This window comes from Grus americana, chromosome 24 (assembly GCF_028858705.1).
Source record: "Grus americana isolate bGruAme1 chromosome 24, bGruAme1.mat, whole genome shotgun sequence".
Lineage (NCBI taxonomy): Eukaryota > Metazoa > Chordata > Aves > Gruiformes > Gruidae > Grus > Grus americana.
This window is the reverse complement of record NC_072875.1, coordinates 605,795-612,978: the sequence shown is the minus strand read 5'-3', so window position 1 is coordinate 612,978 and position 7,184 is coordinate 605,795.

The window sequence follows — 7,184 nt, the reverse complement described above, 5'->3', positions numbered from 1 at the left end:
AAATCAGTTTGAAAAACCACCACAGGATGGTTTCCCTCCTGTAGCCAGCTCTAGTGAGGTACTATTTGTTCTGCAGATGACTTCTTGTAGGTCTCAGTCCATGTCTTGTTTGAGCTAAAAAAGGATCTAACAGATGGATGGCTTCATGAATACATTTAGCTCAGACATGAGAAGGTTTTTATAGGCAGCGATATAACAGGAACAGATAAAAAAAACCCCACAGAACCCTGTTTTTAGGTGGAACTTGGTCAGCTTTCAAAACTGAAATGGTTTGCTTCAGTGTTGATATTTGTATTTTATCAGGTGAAATATTAGAATTTAAATGATCTCACAAAGAAACATCAGAGACTATTATTCTGAAACTGCCAAACCAAGACATCTCATCATTGTCAATATTCTTTTATACTCCCTGGCCAAAATTAGCACAATTTCACAACATATTTTGATTTTGAAAGAATGACATTTTCAAATGGAAAACAGTTCCATTCAAGTCCTCATTCATTTTATTCAAAACAAATTTTTGGTGGCAGTTTCATACACTTCGCTTTCTGTGAATACTCCATGATTGCAACTTTCTGAAACATGTTTATTGGCAACATGATATTCACAAAGAGTTTCTACTGATAAATCTTGGCCTAAAGCTTGTCAGTTATGAGTGTCTGGGAAGTGTATTTGGAGCAGGTTTGATTCTTGTCTGTTGTTACACAGCGTATTTTAAATCCCTGATTAGATAAGCATAAATCACAGCATCAGATTTCCTGTATAAATGTTTATGATTATGAAACTCAGAATTTGTTTTTCAGTGATGTATCCGCTTGAAACACGGTGTCTGAGACACTTTTTCCAGGCAATTCATTTGCTATGATTCTTAAAAAAAACCCAAACATGAAGAGCCTCTGGGCACTTCTTATCTTTAGAGCTTTTATCCATTTTCTTTCATTGCCTATATTTGTTTGTTGCTTATACCTGTTGTGCTTAATTTAAATTGAGATCACAAGTGCTTTTTAGCAGCACTTATCTTACCATGTGTATGCACAATTTCTAGAATAATAGCAGCCTAATCTAGATGGCATTTTTGGCGTGCTAATAAACAATGACAATGGTGAAATAATATTGCATCATTATTGTAGCAGGTGTGTTGGTGACTGCTCGTCTGATATCCCAAGACAAGGGGCATTAGACTTACTAACTGGGTCTTCTCACTGTTTCTGAACTTGAAGAAGGTGCATCCTAAAGGTTTGCTTTAAAAATAGTATTTAGTTTATTATAATTGCTCATTTTTCCGACAGAAAGACAGATAGGGTTCTATCACTTAAGCGTAAGGCTAAATTTTTTCACTCAAGAGTGGAATTAGGGATACTTTTTCCTCTGTCGCCAGACTGAGATTGATGGCTACGTTAGTCTGGGACTTCCAACAGCAAAACCCAGTGCTGCAGTTTCTGAGGACAGAAAGTCTTATCAGCCCCACTAAGGCCAGCAATGAAATTATACGAAGGCATTCCCTTCCATCAACAGGCTGCTATGGACAGGAGCAAGTCCTTCTGAAATGAAAGAGTGTCTTTGGGCCAGCTTTTCTGAGCTTTGTGCCAAGTCTCCTGTGCTTAATGTATAGCCTAAAGTATGAGTCTATATCCCCGTTAAACCTTTTATCCAAAAGAGCTAAAGATGCATATTCTGCCTCTGTGAACACTCCCGCTTTTGGAGCAATCCGAAATTCTCTGCTTCTAATACCTCACACTCATGAGTTCCACTGCATAATTGCACTGCATGTGAAAAAAGTATTTCCTTTTATCAGTTTTAAATGAATAGCCTTTTAATTTAATTGGATTCCTGTATTATGAAAAGTAAAACCAGGAGTCTCCACCTGACCTTCTCTGTGCCATTTATTACCTTACATGCCTCTATCATGTCACCTTTTATTCATCTCCTCCCCAAACTAATCTAGTCTTAATATTTTTAATCTCTTCTAATACAGAAGCCTTTACAATCTTCACATCATTTTCTATATGAGTCTTAGATCCTCAGGCTTGCGGTAGAGCCCCGATGTCCTAAGCAAGCTGTTAACATTGAAAATGGTGGCAAGCATCTAATGAAAATTATGTAGTGATGCAACGAATTATTCCAACTTTCTGGATCACTGTTATGACGTAGATGGTGTTTCTGCTAGTCTTACAATCCAATACGCTACATCTTATTAATAAGCTTCTCCTCAATTGAAATCAATGATGCATGGCGTTACCTGACATAAATGAAGATTTGAGAGTGACCCGTGGCCACAGATCAGCTAACCGTGAGCTGTCAAACTTGTAAGTGCTTATGTATTGGAAATAAAGGCCCATATACAATTTTGCTCCAGTGCTTTCAAAGGATAATACTAGCCAAGAGTGTTACCATAGCACAGCCTAAAGGTCAAGCTTAATCTATCCCAAAACATTTCTACTTTTGGTGGATGCCTTGCTCTTATTTCCAAAGTAATAAATCCAATTGCCCTTTCTCTTCCCCTTCCACGTCCACAAGTCCGTAATGATACCAGCAAATGCAGAGATTTATGGAACTAATTCGCAACTGGGTTTTTTGGCAGGAATGGTCTTGTCACGCTGCCTCAAAACAGCATTCAAAGTGCTCCCCGTTCTCTCGTGCTGTTCCCGGTGGTGTTGCGTTAGAGGTCCTTCTAGTTTAGACTGAAATATACTGTCCTCGATGCACACTTCAGGCTGGATGAACACACTGTATGAAGCTATTCCAAATTTAACCATTCCCATTAAAGTCAATGGAGTTATTCCAGAATTCTAATGAGATAATTGGTATTCAAGCCTGGCTATTTTCCCAGAGAAATAGCCTTAGAGGATCAAGCCACTGGTCTACCAGAGCAGTATCTACCTCCCACAATAAATGGCTCCAGATGCTGGAGAGAAAGTCACCAGTGGATAATGAGAAGAACTGTTTTCTCATAGGGAAAGCTTCTTCCTAACATAGACCAATTAGAGGCTGGCCTGAGCACTGAAATGGAAGGGTTTATATCCTTGAAAAAAGTAGGAACAAAAGTCGATTACCGAGTTCTACCCTTTGTCATCAAGTCATCTTTCTTGAGACTTAGTGCTAATTGCATAGCATTTAATTGTCTTGTATTTTTATTTGTAATCCATTTTTTCCACCAATCAATGGAGTAATTCAGATAAAAGATTGGGAATCAGATCCTGAGCTACAGAAAATTTATCATTATCTATTGATTTCTGTGGCATCACACTTGGCTTTAGCAAATGAAACTCTCGTCTGTATTATGAAAAAAATATGCTAATACAGAATGGAATAAATGAAAAGAGTAGGAATCGCACAGTGGATTTAAGTAACAGTTAATACATTTTTTGCATGGCCTTTCTGATCCAAACAGGAACTGTGGCATTGTGGGAGTAATCAACTTTTGGCATCCCCTCAAAACCCCTAATACAACAGCAAAACACAGCCTTCGGCATTAATGCTGGCTCTTAATCATCTAACCATGGGCATAACTATAAATATATGTGTGTGAAAGTGGTATCGGTCTGTCTCTATATATGATGTATATATCGTTATTAGATCTCCAATGAAACACCAGGAGACTGCCCTTATTGCTTTGGTGACTAATTACATATAAGTTGATTGCATCAATCATCTCCCTGTACATCCAGCTGAGGCCAGTTTGTAGCTATTTACAAGGTGACGGAAAGAAGAATAGGAAAACAGTTAACCAAGAAAGGCTGCGATTACTTTGCTGAGCACTACGCAAACGCGTACTTTGCTTGTGTGCCTGTTCCATCTGTGACTCCGTAGTTCTGGCACGTGCATGTATTCATGTCCTCTCCAGGACCCTGTCCTCCCTTGGGCATACCAGTCTATACTGACTCAAAGAGCTTGAATCAATGCTTACATGCGTGCTTAATATCTGTTCCGGTTTTCCAGGAGTGCTCCTGAAATCACAGTCATTTCATGCAAGGAACCAATAGGAATTAATGGCAGAACTTTGACTTTAATACTGTCACGTGTATCCTCCCTGCTGTCTACTAATGTGTAAGCATATACACGCTCCCAGGCGTTTACAGACTATATATGCAGATACACACAGTACAGAAGCCTGATTTTACATTCACCCTAAACCTGGGCCCAGCCTGGAATCAGATCTTTGTACTGCCGCAGATTACCGATGAGGCCTTGGTCATCTAACGTCTTCGGGGCTTTGTTTCCCAGCGATGACACGATGTCCTGTTGCCTTTAGGATAATATAAGCTCCTTAAGGGGAAAGGGTCTTTTCGTTATCCGTTTGTAATGTGCTTTAGTGTAAAGAGGTCATAGTTTTAGCTGGAATTTGCAGGTGTTGAAAATGTGCACCAACCCTTATGTTTGCCTGAAGCCCTCTGCTTGCTGGGGTCTCAAAGCTGTGCTCTCTCAGCCAGAGCGCAGGGACCCGTCCCAGCTGTGGACCCGGACACCAAAGTGCTTTGAGGACCCTTTGGCTCCTGCTCCCCTGTTGAAACCACTGTGAAAGAATTATTATGTTGTGCTTTTAAAAGGAAATTGAAAATTCCCTCTTTACTGCCTTCTAAATGAACCTTTTAATTTTTTCCCTCTCTGTTAGTGACACTATTCAATTCTCTCCCTGTCACAACATACTGGTGAAGAGCAGGAGTGCAGTCAGTGGCAGGAAGGATTTATTGCCCTGTCTCCTGTGAGCGACCAGACACCTGCCTGCAATCTTCTGTCATGCAGGGCTGGGTACAACCCATCAGCCAGCCTGAGGAGCAGCCTGGGATGTCTCACCATTGCCTTCCCGCTCGCTCTGCACTATCCCTCACACAGGGCTTGCTGTGCCTCAGCCCAGTGCTGCTCTGCACAGCCCGGCGAAGCTCAGTCCTCAGAGACTTTGCTTTCTCCTTTCTGATAGGACGAGAGTAAACTTTAAAACTAAAAAGAGGGGAGATGGAGATGAGATGTGAGGCAGAAATCCTTCCCTGTGAGGGTGGAGAGGCCCTGGCACAGGGTGCCCAGAGAAGCTGTGGCTGCCCCTGGCTCCCTGGCAGTGTTCAAGGCCAGGTTGGATAGGGCTTTGGGCAACCTGGGCTAGTGGAGGGTGTCCCTGCCCATGGCAGGGGGTTGGAACTAGGTGGGCTGTGAGGTCCCTTCCAGCCCAAACCAGTCTATGATTCTTTGTCCAAGAAAGGACTTTATTAAGCTGCAAGTTAGATTTGGAAAACTCAGTTTATTACAGTATTCATCTCCCTGATTATTGAATTGCAGAATTAAGAAAGCATTTAATAGTTTTCTGCTTTTCTGTGCTGTACATCTCTGACATCATTCTGTTCAGAAGAGTAACCAGACTAACATCAGACGAACGCACCACCTGGATATGATCAATGTAAATTTTCAGCTTACACTAATATAACACAGGACCCTGGATTAGAAGCAATCATCTGGCTCATCAGATATAGTCCTCTGCAAATATGCAGTCCCATAATAGTCGTGTCCAAGAGCATCTTGAAAAGCTCTCTGTGCACGAGTCTTGGAAACGCTTATCCTAGGGAAACACGTGCTAGAATAGTGCTTTTAAAGCAAGACCAAAAGCTCCCAAGCTGAAGTAACCTAAGGGAAGAAAGCAAACTAGATCAAGGACGTTAAAAATGTCCTATGTTACTGAAATAGCAGGGAATTTGTTAGGCAATAAACGATCCTATGAATCTTGCACGCAGGGTTGAACGCTGAAGGTTTCTGGCCTTTCTCTGCTGCCTTTATTACTAGTCATTCGTAAGAATGCAGCATGGGACTGGCTGGAAAGCAAGTGTGTTGTGGCATTTAGCTATCTGCAGTTATTAAGGAATGCAGAAGTGAGTCCTGCAGCCCTGGCTGCCTTGACCTTGACTTTCCTTCTCGTTTCTTCTGTGTTGCTTTTCTGAGACATGAGCGCCATTGAATTCAGCGGAAGAGAACGCGTAATTGGTCCCTCAGTCTCTGGCGTGATGTGCGCTGTGACGCACGAGCTGGGAAAACTTCTGAGCTGCGTGTGCTGCGCTGAACACTGTCAGCGTGGCGTTCGCTGCGGGGCTTGGCTTCGTCAGTGGAACGCGCAGTGGGAAGGGTAGCAGCCGCCTGCGTCTCTCAAGTCTCGAGGTTAAAAGCATGATTAAAATATTAAGAAAGCAAGTGTCATCGAAGTGAAATATTGTGCCCCTGCCAGCATAAATCCCTGTGCAGCTCTTAGTGTTATCTGACAGGTTCCTCCAGAGCTCACAGTCCCCATCTCTGCAGGGGAAGTCACTCACCAGGATAGCAAATGGAGCTAGTCAGACTCATTTGCTGCTCCCTCTGCCCGGTTATGCCCTGCTGTAGTTCACTTGGCATCTGCCGAGCGAGTCCTGAGAGAGAGGGGAGAGGTCTCCGTCCGTTTTCCTTGCTAGCGTCAAAGGGGTGCAGGTCTGGCTCGCGCCAGCGGCTGGAGGGGAGGCTCAGGGTCAGCGCAGGACAGCCCATCTGCCCCTCGGACCGTCCCTTTTGCCACAAGCTCTCCGTTCGTGTGGCACGCTGGAGAAGAGAGATACCTAGAGGTAGAGAGACGAAATCTCTGTCTGTCTCCCTGTCACGCTGTCTGCCAGGCTAAAGCTCTCCTTTCACCAAAAAGCGTGGGCTGAATGCGGAGAGGCTTTCTGAGTCATGCAGGATGGCCTCGGGACCCAGATCCCCTTCCCCTCCGCTCAGTCTTTGCAGATGCGTGTGAAATCAGCACTTCCTGAGTTACTCGTGTGTCCTTTCTCTTTGTCACAAGCAGTTCAAGTGTTAAAGCAGGCTTGAAATCTGGAGTAGTCCCCAGAGTACACTCCTAGGTTTGATGAGGCAGGCATTTAACAAAAAAAAAAAAAAAAAAAAAAAAAAAAAAGAGGAGGGGGGAAGATAGATCTGAAAGATCTGAATACAGTGATTTTTGGGCCCATTTATACCTCAGTACTATCAGAGTTGATGATGATGTTATAATGGGATTATTGTTGTAAATTAGATAAATATCTCACTCGTATAGTGGTTTTGTTTAGGAGCTTCAAGTATAGTTCAATCTCTCTGGTGCTGAGAGGGGAATAAGGACTCAGCAGACAGATGATTTTCTCAGACAGTTTAAACATGCCAGGAGATAAAGAGTGAGCGCTGACAGAAACAAGGCGAGGAAC